The sequence below is a fragment of the Meles meles genome, chromosome 18, assembly GCF_922984935.1.
Source record: "Meles meles chromosome 18, mMelMel3.1 paternal haplotype, whole genome shotgun sequence".
Classification (NCBI taxonomy): Eukaryota; Metazoa; Chordata; class Mammalia; order Carnivora; family Mustelidae; genus Meles; species Meles meles.
Genome location: NC_060083.1, coordinates 63763799 through 63778916, shown reverse-complemented (window position 1 = coordinate 63778916; position 15118 = coordinate 63763799).

Here is a 15118-nt window from a genome sequence, read left to right as displayed (position 1 = left end):
CAGAGCCGTGCCTGACGGGTGCCCACGTGGCTGAGACCGGTGTGGGGGCGACACGTGGCACCAGGAGCAGGTTGCTGTCCCTCTACATGAGTGAGGGACTTTCATGTCCATCTGACAGTCCTGACTGAGTGGCCACTGTACACAGGGTACAGGGGTTCATGTCGCCGAGGAGCCAGCATTCCCGGGGAGACAGAAGGGAACTACCCCAGGGGCCAGAAAGCCAGGGTGCGGAGGAGCCTCGTGGTGCGGGGAGAAGAGGGACCCACAGTGCTGAAAGCGCTGCTGTGGGGACACGTGGGGACCATGTCCAGGCCAGGGAGATGGCAGAGGGACTGGACGGGAGCTCCCGGTGTGTCTGGGAACCTGGCTGAGGTGAGAGGCCGGGGTGCAGAAACCACGGGAGGCGGGACAGGTGTCGTGGACGAGGGGAGTCAGGCCACATGTTCAGTCTGGCAGGGAAGGGAGTGTGACCTGACCAAGAGGATAACAGGGTTTCTGGCTGGGGACAGGGGCAGCAGGGCCTGGAGCAGATGGAGGCTGAGGACCATGACAATGGTCTGGTCCGGACACTGCGGTGGACCAGCCAACGAAAAGCCAAGGCTGGGCTGGCCCGAGCTGAGAAGAGAAGGGGGTGAGGGTTTTGGCTCTCGGGGTGCGAGAGCCCGAGCAGACATCCTGCAGAGGAGAAGGGCCTTGGCAAGACGCTGGGGTGGCCCTCAGCACCGGCCAAGAGCTCAAGGGCTCCGAGCTGCAGAGCACAGAGCCGAGCACCACCCCCACCCCGGCTGGGGCTCTGGCGGGGGCGGGGGGGGGGGCTGGGGGGGGCTGGGGGGGGTGGGCAGGAAGGAGCTGTGGGCCTGCAATGCCTCCACCAGCCTCGCCGCTGCCCCAGTACTGGTGAGGCCTGCAGCCCCGTCCGCTGAGTCCTCCACAGCCCCCCAGCACCCACAGAGGCAAGGGCGAAAGTAGCACCCGCATCCGGGCTTTCACACTCAGGTGGGTGAAGGCAGGTAAATACAGCGTCTTCCCACCACCGGCATCACCACAGGCACAGAGGTGCCCACGGCCACCTGGAAGCCCGGCCCCAGCCCTGCTGCAGCGAGGGCTCAGCCCCAACGTAGGCCGGGTCCCTGCGCGCCTGGCCTCCGGGGCAGCGGGGTCCTGCCGGGCCCAGGCCCCCACCCTGCCTGCTACTCCCCCCTCAGGCCTCTGGAGCCTTTAGCCGGCCCTCCCCATCTGCCACTTACCTTTCTTTTTAACCACTTTCTCCCCGTCCTCCCCCTTCTTCCCCTTTTCCCTTCCAGACTCTCTGATCTCCCTGCTGCTGGGCGGCCTCATCCAGGCCCTCCCCAAGCCTTCCTGGTCTCCCCGCGGACGGACTGGCCATCGGCCAGCGGTCTGTCTGCTTGGAGGACACCTCTCAGCCCGGGGCTCCAACAACTCCCGAGACCCCCGCCCCCACCCCTGCCCCCGGCCTTACGGCCGTCCCTCTATCAGCCACAGAGCCCTGCTACCCCCTTTAACAAAGCCAACCCTGCCGTGGAGAGGCCTGCGAGGCGACTGGATGCATGGCCCGGAAGGGGGGACCGCAAACACCCGGGGAATGTCCTACGGCCCCAGCTGGACAAGCATCTGGAACAAACCACAGCCCCCACCGTTCAGACCAGAGCAGCCCCGGAGCTGGGGAGAGGACAGGGCTCTGCTTCCCTGGAAGACCTACGGGAGGGGTGGCGTCTCCCCATTTGACAAAAGGGAAAGGGAAAGGGGAAAGCCAGTGACACACAGCGAATGGCCGGGGCAATCCGCACGCTGGGTCTCGGGGGACAGGCGGCTGCTCGCGTGCAGGCCCTGGGGAAGGCCGCCTGTCCCCCTCTCTGTGCACACAGCTCAGTCTCAGGGCCTCCCCAGTCAAAGATAAGGTTTCCCTGGAGATCACAGAGGATACCAGAAAACTGGGGTGGGGGGTGGAGAGACCCCTTTGCGGGCTCCTAGGAGCCATCTTGTGCCCGAACCTGGTGCCCCGGGGGAGAGGGAATGTCTGCTATGGACAAGAGATCAACCGGCTGGACCTGGGGTCCCCGGGCCGTCTGGGTGAGAGGGGGCCACCCGGGCCCACGGGTCTTTGAGGAACCTTCCAGGCCACAGCCAGGAGGTAGCCCTTCCCCACACCACTTGTCCCAGGCCTGCTGGCCGTCACCTGCAGGCCTGGGGAGGCCTGCCGCAGGGTCTGGGCACAGCTCCCAGAGGTGAAGGGAGAAGGCCTTCCTGCTCTGTGACCCTGCAGGGCTACCCAGGGCACTGGCCGCAGGGAGCCAGCCCAGACCCTCGGCTCCTCAAGACCAGGCGCACCCTGCAAGCCCAACAGGTCGAAGCTGCTGGAGGCAGGGCTTCCTGTCTCTCAGAGATGTGCAGGAGACCACATCCTGTCCCTCCTGGGGTGCTCTTTCTTATGAAAACCCTCAGCTCTGGGACAGTGTTCTCACCACCCCCAAAGCCATCTACCCATGGCCTGGGGCCTCTATCAGCTGCCCCTGGTGCTTGAGACAGCCCCCACTCCCTGCAGGGCTCCCCACCCTAGAAGACCCCCACCCCATTATGGTGAGATGGAACTTTCTGGTCCTCCAAAGGACTCCACCACCCCACAGCTGCTGGGTACCTGCCAGCCTGGGCCAGGAGATGCCCCACGCGCTCAAGGCCGCCTTGACCGCCGACCGGTAGAAGGCCCCGGAAGCAAGACCCCTTTGGGAGTGACACCCACAGAAGTGATTGCACCTGGTGAGGCAAACCTGTTGAAAGCAGGCACACTGCTACAGTCCGAGTGACACGGGGCCTGTGGGATGCGGGTCACAGCAGTGACGCTCCGGTCTGGGGCAGGCACGGGGTGAGTCAGGCGGTCTCTTCAAAGGGGGCTCCTGGGGGAGGGGCAGAGGGCATCAGGGCAACTGCATATTCTCTCCCGGACGCGGTGCATGGCAGGAGGGTCCGGGCTGTGCTCAGCATGTTAAAGAGAGACCACCTTGACCACAGGGCCCTCTGCCTGCCCTTATCTCTCCCCACATCTTCTGCCTGAGTGGGTCTCTTCCCACCTGGGCCTCTAGGCTGCAGCCTCTCAAGGGACCGGGATGACACTCATTGTCCCATCTCTGTCGCCTTAACCACCTTGGCCAAGGGGCTGTCACTTGCCAGGTTTCGGGGCCGAGTGCAGTGGCCAGGCCCCGAAGTTGGTTCACTGGGGACTCGGCTTTCGTCTGCTTCCAGGGAGCCGGGGGTGGGGTGGGGGGTCCAAGCAAAGGAAGGGCCCTGTGGGGCCGCGGCCTCCACATCTCTCTGCCCAGCCCCGCACCCCCTACGGCCCACTCTCCTTCCCGTCAGCCTCCCTCTGGGGCAAGCAGCCCCTGGACTGGCAGACGATGGCTAAGTGGGGTCCCCAACCCTCCGTGCACGCAGGGGAGGGCAAATCCATTTGACCTGCAGGGCAGCCCGCAGCCTTGCTGCAGAGCCTGACCCCAGGGCCGGCCGGGGCTCCGAGGAGGGCCGCGCGCCCTCTGGCGGCGGGACCCGGCAGCGGCGGGGCCGGCCCAGAGGGCGTCCTGGGGCTCGCCTCCTCGCTAGGCCTGGAAGGAGGACCACGTTCCCGGACTCTCCTTGGCAGCAGGAGAACTAAGGTCTACCCGCGGCAGGGGGCTTTGACAGAGGCGGAGCACCCCCAGCCTCAAGGCGTCCTCCCCAGTTTGCTGGGCTCACGGAGAGATGAGCACCCCCGCAGCTGTCCCCAGCGGTCCCCAGCTTGGCTTCTGGGGGTGTTTGGGCCTTTGATCTCCTCTCAGGGGACTCCCTGCAGGTCCGAGGCCTCGCCAGACTTCCCAGCCCTGGGGACTTGGGTTTGGCCTCGAAACTCCTGCAACGGTCAAGTCCTGGGCTTTAAGCCTAGTCACAAGTGTCCATGTGGGGAGGCCATTCTCTCGGCCAGAACTCAATCCCGTCTCCGAGGAGGGGCGGCCCGGAGCCAGCAGCTCGGGAGAAGGGACTCACCAGGGCAGAGCAGAGGAAACCGAAGTTTAAGAACACACTGCCCACTGCCGGCGAGGGGGGGAAGGGGCAGGGGTGGGGGGAGCTGCCAGGAAGTGGTGGTGGGGACTGTAGTGAGGGGGGTGGAGGGGTGAGGGGGCACGGGAATGTGTGGGGGAGGAGGGGATATGGAATGTGGGGGGCGCTAGTCTCCCCTTCCAGGGCTCCAGGACCCTCTGCCCCTTGCCTCTACCCGCCTGAAAAACACTGGAAGACGGGGCTCTGTGGGGGGCAGGAGCCTAAGTCCCCCACACCAGTCAGCGGCCTATACCCTTCCGGGGGCTGCGGGCTTCCTCTCCCCGACTCTCCCACGCCTCCTCTCCCCACCCTCCTCTCCCTTCAGACGTACCCACCTCTGCACAAATTCGGATCAAACCTCCGCACTGCCCTGCCGCCCCCGACAAACCATCGCTGAATAAGTCGGGTTTTCACTGCTGTGACTGGTGTCAGGTGGTGTTGACCTTTCGAGGCCCCGGGCCTCTGACGCACTCAAGGGACTCAGAGGGACTCTCCGTGGACTTCGGTCCTGCCCGCAGACCGGCCTGCCTACGGCTCCCCTTCGGGGGCAGACACCGCCCTAGACAACTGGGGGGTCACACTGGGCCAGGTCACCCAAAGAAGCCACCCCTGTCTGGGCTGGGAAGGGGGTCCTGGGGACACTGCTTGGATGCAAAGTCCCTGCCAGCCCTGGGGGTGGCCCCACACAGGGTGCGGAGGCTTGAGGCACGGTGCGAGGAGCGCAGTGATCAAGGACGGTGGCGCCGACGTTGGCTGTGACTCTGGGTCAGTCGAGAGTCGGGGCTGCTCGGTTTGGATTCGTGTGTTACGACTCCCGTGCAGAGGGCTGAGTCTTTGATCGCTCGCCTTCCCCGAGCTGTCATCGCTCCCAGCCCGCAACTTCCTGGTCACCTCTGGCCGCCGCTCACTGTGCACGCCGGCGAGTCAGGGGAACTCACGGGAGCGGCCCGGGATGATGGCTCAGTGCACGCGGCGAGCACAGGAAGGGAGCCCTCCTGGGGGCCGGAGGCCGCATCCCAGCAGAAGTTTCTGGAGGGTCTCAGACCCCGATAAGTCTGCTCCACGGCGCACATGCAACACACACCGCGCAAACACGCGGCCTGTCCCCAAGACACATAGACAACACGCACACGCGCGCGCACACACACACACACACACACACACACAGCCTACCTCACCAACATACACACACACAACCCGTCCCCCAACGCACAGTGTGCTCCTACACAAGGCCGCTCCCCTCCCATGGTGCCCCCTGGTCCTATGGGACTCTCCCCCAGCACCTCACCCCTTCAGCTGTTCCAGGCCAGCACCTCCCCACGGTCACCCCCACTGAGGGCTCCAAGGGAAGGGGCCTGACGGTCAGGTGTTTCCCAGCTCCGTGCAGCACGGGTCCCCAGGGCAGACCTCCCCCCGCACGGCAGGAAACGGAAAGGCCTCTTACTTGTTATACTTCAATTCAGATTACAAATAATTATAAAAGTAAAAATAAAAGGGTAATAAGAGTGTTTATTAGAAGCTTTAATAAGAACTGAAACAGAGAAAGCCTCTTTGCATTTGTACCAAGTACATTTTGAGGCACAGACATCATAAAAGATGAAGGAATCCGGTCCCGGGTCCTTGCGGACACACGAGATGGCCCGGGCGCGGGCCACAGGGCTCTGGCCACGTCCAGCTGCTGAAGGACTGACCGGCTGGGAAACGCACCGCTCGGTCCCTGCAGCCGGAGCCTGGGGTGCTTCGTCCGGAAGCTCATCGTCTGGGGACAGTTGTTCCGCCCTCAGCGGGCCGCGCGGGCTCCGTCCCTTCTGTCTTCCGACGTGTCCTCCATCAGGTTTCTCCTCTTTGCGCTGGTGGCCGCGCACGGAAGACCCGAGCCCTGGGGTGCGCGGGGTGAGGGCGCGCAGGGCCCGCAGAGCCCGTGAGCAGGCGCCGCCGGCACAGTCAGCCCCGCACGCCGGTGTCCCTGTCGCCGTCCCGGTGATGCCCTCACTCCTCGCTCCCTGACTATCTTAGCCCCCGAGCGCGCAGCTGGGAGGGCTGGATGGGTCACGAGAATGGCTCCTCGGACGATGAAGTAGCCAAGTGTCTCGGGACACAAGGACTAGGACGACGGACACGGCCTCGCGGGGCGGGCGGACGGGCTCGGGGGCCACCGCAGGCAGAGGTGCGTTTTCCGTTTGCGCGTGACGTGTCCGCGGGCTCTGCTGTGCTCTGGAACTAGTCTGGGGACGCCCTTTGGTCCCGTGCAGCTGGCACCAGGGCGGCCGAGGCCAGTGTGGACGGTGACCGAGGGTGTCTCAGGGTGACCAAAATGTCTGAGGGTGGCCGAGGCTCAGAGCAGATGGTGACGGACAACGTCTGAGGTCACTGAAGGTGACCGGGGGCCCACGTGATGGTGACTGAGGATCTGAGGGTGGCCGAGGGTGGCCGAGGGTGACCGCGGGTGGCGACGGCGGCAGAGGGTGGCCGAGTGCTCCCGGGGCCGCGTTTTGTGACCGTAGGGGCTTCCGCCGGCTCAGTCCGCACCGCTCAGCGGGTTGGCACCGCGGCACCTGCATTCCGGGGCGCGACAGGGGGAGGCGCGGCGGGTCCTGAGCGCTGAGGCACCATCTGGGCGGTGCTCGCTGCGTGAAACGTCTCGGTACACAAAAGCCTGAGGGGGAAAACGGCTCTGGGCTCTCCGGGGCTGCTCGCGCTGGAGGACGCGTCTGCCGGCGGCGAGAGCCCCACGGTCCCCGGGCAGCGCGCGCCGGACCGAGCGCACCCCCAGGCCCCGCGCTCCGGGCCGCCGCGGCTGCGACCGCCTGACCGGACCTGGCCAATCACAGCACAAGCCGCGGCCTGTCCGATTGGACCAGGGTGGGCACATGACTCTGACTAACCAATCAGAACTCCCGGATGCCTATTTGAGGCAGAGCCCGCGGCAGCGGGGGCGCGGGGCCTTCCGGGGCCTGGTCCGCGCGACTTCCGGCGGGTCGGAGACGGCCACGTGTCTCGGGCCCCGGGGTCGCCGCTGGCGGTCAGTCCCGGCGTTCCCCGGCCCGGCCCGGCGCGGTGAGGTCAGCTGTGGGTCGGGGCCCTGACCCGCGGGTCACGAAGCGCCCGGCCGCTGTGGCCCCGGAGTCGGGCGGTGGGGGCGCGTCCCGGACGGAGCACGCGGCTGCCGGGGTGAGGACGGGGCCTGGGGCCGGTGCGTGTCCCACGGAACTCCCTTGGGGAAGTGCCCGGTCGGTCCCGGCCCCCCAGAGCGGCGCGGCCGCCGGGTGGACCCCGCGTCGCCCAGCCGGAGGCCACCGCCGAGTACGACCGATCGGAGCTCGTCAGGCCGTGAGCGACGCGAGGACGGGCCGGCGGGGAGCGGCCAGCGCCCTTCTCTTCGCGGAGATGGCGGTCCCGGAAACGTCGCCAGGTCCCGGGGTTCTCGTCGGCCTCGCCGTCAGCCAAACGCCGCGCTCCCCGACGCCCAGTCTAGACCCGCTGTCGTCGAGTGTCCCTCACCGCTCCAGGATCCCGCATCGCATTCGGGCGCCGCGTCCCCGGTGCGTCTTGGCCGGGACTTGCCCCGACGGCCCTGGCTTCGGCGGACCCGGCCGCTGCGGGAGGCGCTGGGCAGGGACGGGTCGCAGGCGGCGGCTGGAGGCTGGCGGGTTTGGGGAGGAGACCACAGGGGCAAAGCGCTCCGGGGGACCCGTGCATGTGGCCGCCACCGCCTGGCTGACGTGCACGTGCCCTCGTTCACGCGCGTTCCTGCGGGCGCACGTGCGGGCTGGTGCGGACTCGCGGGTCCCTCCGTCCGGCGGCTCCGGGTCTTGTTGCCCAGATCAGTCCGGCTTGAGCAGCTCGCGTCCCGCTGACGCAGCCCCCTTCGTGGGGGCGGCTGTGTTGGAGCGCTACGGCGCCGCCGCAGACCCGCGCTTGAACAACAGCCGTCGGTCCTCCGAGCCCCAGGTCCGGAGGCCACAGGGCTGCTTTCTCCTGAGGCCTCTCCATGGCTGGCGGCGCCGCCTTCTCGCCCACGTCTCCCGTGGCCTTCCTCTGTGCACTCACCCCTGCTGTGTCTTCCTCTTCCTGCAAGGACGCGGTCCCCTTGACTCAGGGTGCACCCTTACGACTTCGTTTACCCTTAATCACCTCCCAGAAGGCCCCGTCACCAAATACCGTCGCATTGAGGGTTAGGTTTCGCCTATGACGTTTGCGGGGAAGGGGACACAATTCAGTCCATAACACTAGTACTAGAGGATGCCCCAGTATCGTCTTGCACTTGCAACGTCCCAGTCCTCAAATCAGCCATTTCCCCAAGCGGCCCTGGTTCCCTGTCTTGGAGAAAGGTATGAGAAACCAAGATCTGAGGGCTCGGCATTCTTCCTGGTGTCATTGCTTCTCCACTGACAGAGCAAGGAGGTACGTGGGTGCGCTAACCCACGTACACACACACCTACAAGTAGTTCCACGTTTCCCCATAAGTACCTATGTGACGCATGAGTCCCACACCACATGGATGGACCTACCCTGCCCCTTGCTTCTCTGTCAGCTCCCACTCCAACAGTGGAAACCCGGCCCCAGCACCCGCCACCCTCTGACACAGTCACTCAGTCCCAGCGCACGGGCTGTGCTTTCAGAATTGTCGACAGGTTCCCTGTGGGAACAACTTGACCGACAGCAGTGCAGGTCCCGTGACGTTCCTTCTGCCCTTCCAAGCGGCCTGGCTCAGCACCGTGACCCCACCACCTGCATCTGGTGGCTTCACCACGTGTGATGCAGCCAGATTCCTCTCTCAAGCCACCCTGACGTCCTTCACTCCTGTATGATTCTCGAAAGTGTGCATACGGTAAAGCCTGTTCCTTCTGCCGGACAGTCTATGGGCTTTAACAGATGTGTGGTTTCACATGTCTGGTGTTCCAGTATCACACAGAATAGTCTCGTTGCCCTAAAAACCCTGTGTGTCAGCCCCCTCCCTCCTACCCTGGCCACCACTGATTTTTACTGTCTCCATAGTTTGCTTTTTCCAGAATGTCAAATAAAGAGCCCACAGCCACTGTAAACCAGCTGCTTTCATCCAGGAACAGGCGTTTACAATCTACCTATGACTTTGTGTGTCTTGACAGCTCATTCCTTCTTATTACTGAACAACGTTCCACTTCTCGAATGTTCCAGCTTCTTGACCCATTCCTCTCCTGAAGAACATTTTGGTTTCTTTTGATTTGGGGCAACTGTGAACAAACCTGCTAGAAACATTCACATGAAGGTTTTCCTGTGGACATAAATTTTTAACTCCTTTGGGTAAATACTAGAAGCACATCTTAGTTCAACAAATATTTCTTTCTCATGGTTGTGGAGTCTGGAAGCCCAAGGTCGAGGGGCTGGCAGGGCCCGTGTCTGATGAGAGCCTGCTGCCTGACTCACAGACTGCTGTCTTCTTGCTGGGTCTTCCGGTGGTGTGGCGGACAGTGGGGAGGGCGAGGAAGCTGCCAGGCACCTTCTTAAGAGGGCACGAATCCCATCACAGACACTGCCCTCGTGACCTTGTCAGCTCCCAAAGGCCCCATCTCCTCACACTATCAGCATAGGAACGGAGAGCGGGGGCACTAACGTTTAGTCAACCGCCGAGCAGGACAGCTGGGTCACGTAGCGTCTGGGACCATGAGAACATCAGCGTCGTGAGGCAGCTTGTCCTGGTCGTGATCTTGGCCCCCAGTTTCTCCACAGTATACGTGGTGCTGTAGGCTTGAGGTCTAACCTCCACCCTGCGAAGGAAATGTTCTATTTCTTTTGTGCTAAGAGCTTCTTAATCAGTGAGAAAATACTGTATTCAATACAAGTGTCAAAGGCTCTTCTGTACCTACTGAGTTAATCATAGGATCTTTCTTCTTCAGTCTATTAATGGGACGAATGGACTGAAACTGTTTGACATGAGACCAGAGACACCCAGATCATGAGGTCGATTTCTCACTTGTAATTGTCAGTTACCTAGTATTTTCAGATTTTTTGCACCAAAGTTCCTGAGTGAAACAGACCTCCTGTGTTTTCTTTTGTTTATCCTTGTGGTTAGGAGCCACAATCCGCCTTGCCTCTTTTCCACTTCCCGGAACATTCTGTCCAAGACAGAAGTTACTGGTCCCTGGGCTCAGGGTGGGACCCCCTCACAGAACAGCCTGCAGCCCAGGCTGGGGAGGGAAGGGCTCCCACAACCACGTTTCGGTCTATTCCTGTTCTTTTTTGCCCTTCTTTTGGTCCTTTTATATTTTTTCCAGGAATTTGTCTGCTACATCTAGGTGCTCTGTTTTATTAGTTTGTAGGTGTTCCTCTTATTTTTTAGGTCTACGTTGGGTCTGTTGTTCTTTCCGCTCTCGTATATTTTGTTTGTGTTGTCCTGCTTTTTCCCTTCTTTCTTGCCAGGGTGATTTCACGCGATTGTTCCCACTCATGAGGCGGCTTTCGGTTGTGTTCCGGCTCTGTCCTCCTCAGTCCCCAGTCTTCCAGTGATCGCTGCTTGTACTTTTCTCCTTTTATTCTTGCCGGGTGGGGAGAGGGGAGGTGCTCCGAATTTAGGTGCGTTTCTGGAATCCATTCCTGGCTGCAGCAGAGCTGGTCTGGAGCCAGCTGCCTTTACCAGCTCGCCCCTTTCTTGAAGTCACTGCAGCTCTTTTGATCATGATATGACGTCCTGTACTTCCACGCAGGTCTTGTCAGCCCTGTTTCAGAGTGCTCCAAGTCTGGCCTTAACCTGACCCCAGTACCCTCCACTCCTGCCCTAGCGCCCAGGACCCCTCCCAGAGGCCTCCCGAGGAGGCATGTTTCCTGCTGGCCTGGGTCAGCCAACCCAGCCACCTTCTGCCAGCTGAGCTGCTGGGGTGTCCTGGCTGGAGGAGACTGCTGGGGGGGAGGGTCCCTCTTTCTCCAGAGGCCCAGCTCCCACCGCTGCAGGACTTCTGGAAGTGTGACAGGAGCCCCACGCCTGCCCAGCGGGCAGACCTGGGGAGCTTCAGGGGAAGGGGTCCTGGGGAAGTTCTTGTGGCTATCAGCTCATGGGGGGAGGGGCACCGGCAGAGGCCCTGCTCCCCTGGGGCAGGTGGGACACCCCAGCAGGCATTGGAGCCCAGAGAGGCCGGGCCCAGTGACTCACTGCCCAGTCACGCAGCACAGTTGGAGAGGCAGAGATGCGCGGGTGATTGGGGGGTGTGAGCGGGAATGCCGGGCAACAGAGCTGAACTCTCCCGGCCAGCCTCCCTGCAGGGTATGCCGCGGGCCATGAGAGAGAGGACACCATCCTGAGGCCAAGGACAATCGTGGCCCTCCCCCCCAGCCTTGCCCTGGCAGGCTAACAGCCTGGTTCATCAGGCAGGGACACTCGGGGGTCACCTTGGCTTCTTTCAGGTCAGGACCACAGATACTTTGGTGCCAGGGCCTCACCTTCCCCCCTGCAGGCCACCGCCCCTGGCCCCTGGAACGGCATCGACAGCCCTGCCGTCGTCAGGGCCCCAAGACAGGGCTCTCTGGGGTTGGTGTGGATAGGAGGGCTGGAGCAGGTCTAGACCCCAACCAGAGGACAGTCCCCACCCTGCCCGGCAGGAGATGATGATGGAGAGAGGATGGCAGGGCTTAGGGGACAGGGGGAGAGGTGATGTGGCCAGGAAAGGCTGCAGGAGGGGCTTGGCAGGGTCACCAGCAGCCCATGCAACAGGGTTAGAAGGCCAAGGGGCTCCGCCCGTGGACTCCGGGATAGCTGTGGGGCCTGCTTCCCAGCCAGGAGCAAGGTGTGCGGCCACTTTGGGTCCTCCCGAGTCCGTGAGCAGCAGGTCACAGCAGGGCAAGTTCCAAGAACACCTCCTGTTTCCGGGCCCCCCTGAGCCAGCAGCTCGAGCTGGAAACCACCTCCCTGAGGCTGGGAAGTAAACAGGGACCCGGAAAAGGGGTGGGAGCTTGGGGTCAGAGGTCAGGGCTGGGTCCCGCCGGTCCCTCTCTGCCAGAGGAGAGGTGAGGAGCCAGCGGGCTGCCTCAAGTCCCTGCTGGTCCCTCTGTCGTTTGCTCCATAAATGCTGAGGCCCTACTGTGTGCGGTGGGAGCAGGGCCTCTGCCCTCCTGGAGGCTGGGCGTGGGCTGAGGGCACTCCCCCACTCCACCAGAGACCCGAGGCCCACGCCGTGCCCAGCTCCCGTGGCCAGTTGCCTCAGGGTTCCCAGGGGGGCGGGGGGGAGAGCCAAGTGTCCCATTCTGTGCGATAGGTGTCCCTCACCCCTGCAGCTCTAAAGCTCAGGACTCCAGATGTCAGACCTGAACCAGCTTCGTTCTGGAAGTCTGGCCCCCAGCCTGCAGAGTGGCAGGCAACACTTCGGCTCGTGGGCACAGCAGGGCCCTTCCCGGGATCCTCTGGGCTCACGCCCTCGCCATCTAGGTGAAGGTGTGCTTAGGAGCCAGGCTCACTGAGGCCTCCATTGAGCGGTCAAGGAAGCTAGTCAGGTGCTGGCTCGGTCGAGGGCAGGGCACCCGCACCACACCCCACTGACGCTTGGCACTGGTCCGTTCTCTGCGGGAGTCCGCCCTGCGCACTGTGGGGTGCTCAGCAGCACCCCTGACCTCCGCCCACGAGGGCCAGGAAGCCCCAAACTGACAAGACATTGGCCGTGCCCCCCACACCGCCAGCCCGGTTGGGCCCCCTGATCTCCTGTAGGCCTGCCCATGAGAGCTTTCCAGAATGGAAATGCTCTGTTCTGTGCTGTCCAGTCCAGGCAGCGCTGAGCACTTGGAACGTGGCGAGTGAGGCTGAGGAAGGGGATCCGTACTTTTGTTTTGTTTTAATTAGGAAACATATTGAAATAGAGAGATCAAGGTAAGTTAGAGATAAAGACTGCAAATGAAATACGGATATATGTAATAAAGATCAATATTACAAAATAAAAATCATGTTCTCAAAAAAATATTTTTTTAAGATTATTTATTTATTTGATGGAGAGAGACAGAGAGAGAGAGCACAAGCAAGGGGAGCAGCAGCCACAGGGAGAGGGAGAAGCAGGCTCCCCAAGGAGCAGGGAGCCTGATGCGGGACTCGATCCCATGGGACCCCAGGACCACGACCCAAGGCAAAGGCAGTTGCTTAACCAACTGAACACCCCTCGTTTTAATTAGTTTAAACAGCTATGCGAGGTTGGTGGCTGCTTTCAAAGCAGATGCCTACTGGGGCTGGAGTCCCAGCCCAAGCCTGGCCTCTGTCCCAGATCCCTGGAAGGTGCTTGGGGTCATGAACAGACTTCCTTTTCCCTGCTGCTGTGGGTTCAGGCTGCACGCCTCTGCTTGCCAGTGGCAAGGCTGGCGTCGAGTGCCTGGGACCTGACTGCTCCTCCTGGCTCCTCCTGGTGCTTCTGGCTAGCTGGGGCCCAGGTGACCCCAGCATTTCCCAGAGTTTTCCTTGGCTGGCGGCTGGACACCAGCTGCATGGAACACGTACACACAAGCAGCCTCTCACCCCCAGGAGACCCGTCAGGCCCCACCACCGACCCTTCCTGCTGGCTCCCCTCCTCTGGGCTGAGGTCACTCCTTCAGGTCTCTGGGGGAGGAGGGAGAAGCTGCTGGAGGCTAAACCACAGCCTGTGCCTGCCTGCTGCTCCTGTCCAGTTGGTAACTACTGTTCACCTTACAACAGTTGGCTTGTCCCTCCTCATGCCCTCAGGGAGGCAGCCGGTGGATTTTGTTAGTTAAATGAGGCTCCTCATTAGCGCTGGGCCCAGCACCCTCAGTGCACAGGTGGGTACAGGTCCAGAGGCGAGGGGTGGGCGTGGGTCCCGACTCACTCTGTGATCTGAGCAGGAGGCAACTGTCAGGCCCAGGTCCCATGCGCAGTTCTGCAGGCGCACGCCACCCTGCCACCTGCCTGACGACTAACTTCCCAAATAAACAGTAGTTCTGTGAGCAGCTAATATTCACACGGCCACTGCTCGGCTCTGGGCCCTCTTTTAAACCCTGTTCGCCCTCTCTACTGCCTCCAGACTTGGCGGGGGATTATCTCCATTTCACAGAGGAGAAAGGAGAGGCACAGGGAGGTGGAGTCGCCTGCCCAAGTTTGCAGAGCCGGTGGCAGAGCAGGAACAGACGCTGGGGCGAGCTCCAAGCTCAGCCCCTGAGCCACTGCCCTTAGGGCGGCGGCTCCTCTGACCCTGTTTGGTCCTCTGCCACTTGTGTGTCCCATGGGCACTAGATCAGTATCAGTCACTGGGGAAAGGGAAACAGGGAACTTAGTTGAGCACAGGTCAGAGACAAAAACATTACAGGTGGAAGGGATAGCATGTGCCAAGGCCCTGGGGCAGGAGTCACTGATGCTTTCAGGGAACTGCAAGTCATTTCTGTGGGGGCATGAGAGGGGACACAGTGAGGACCATTTAAACCCCAGCAAGGAATCTGAGTTCAGTCCCCAGGGCTAATTTGTGTTATTTTAAGGTAAAATTCACTTAATGTACAATTCACCCTTCTTGCCATTTTAAAGTATACAGTAAAGTGGCTTTTTACACATTCTTGATGTCGCATAATCATAACCTCTACCTAGTTCTGAGATGTTTTTGTCACCCCAAAGGAGGAGTAGACCCCTCGCCTGTCAGCAGTTTGCCGGCAGCCCCATCCGCAGCTCCCTCCCTAGCCCCCAATCCACTTTCTGTCCCTGTTCTGGACATTTCACATCCACGGAACCCCACAGGACATGGCCCTCTGAGTCTGGCTTCTCTCACCCAGTGCACTGTGTCCAAGGCCCAGCCATCCTGCGGCGGGCATCCGTTCTCCATTCCAGTAAACATTCTGTGACAGACCGTGTTTTGTTTATCCGTTCATCTGGTATGGACATTCGGGCTGTTTCTACTTCAGGCTAGAATACTGTGATTATACATAAAATAACGCTGCTCTGAACACTTGCAGGCATGTTGCGGTGTGGACGACGTTTTCAGTTCTCCAGGGAACTGCTGGGTCACCCGGGAACACTACCTTCACCTTTTCTTTTTCTTTTTTTTTAAGATTTTATTGATTTATTTGACAGACAGAGATCACAAGT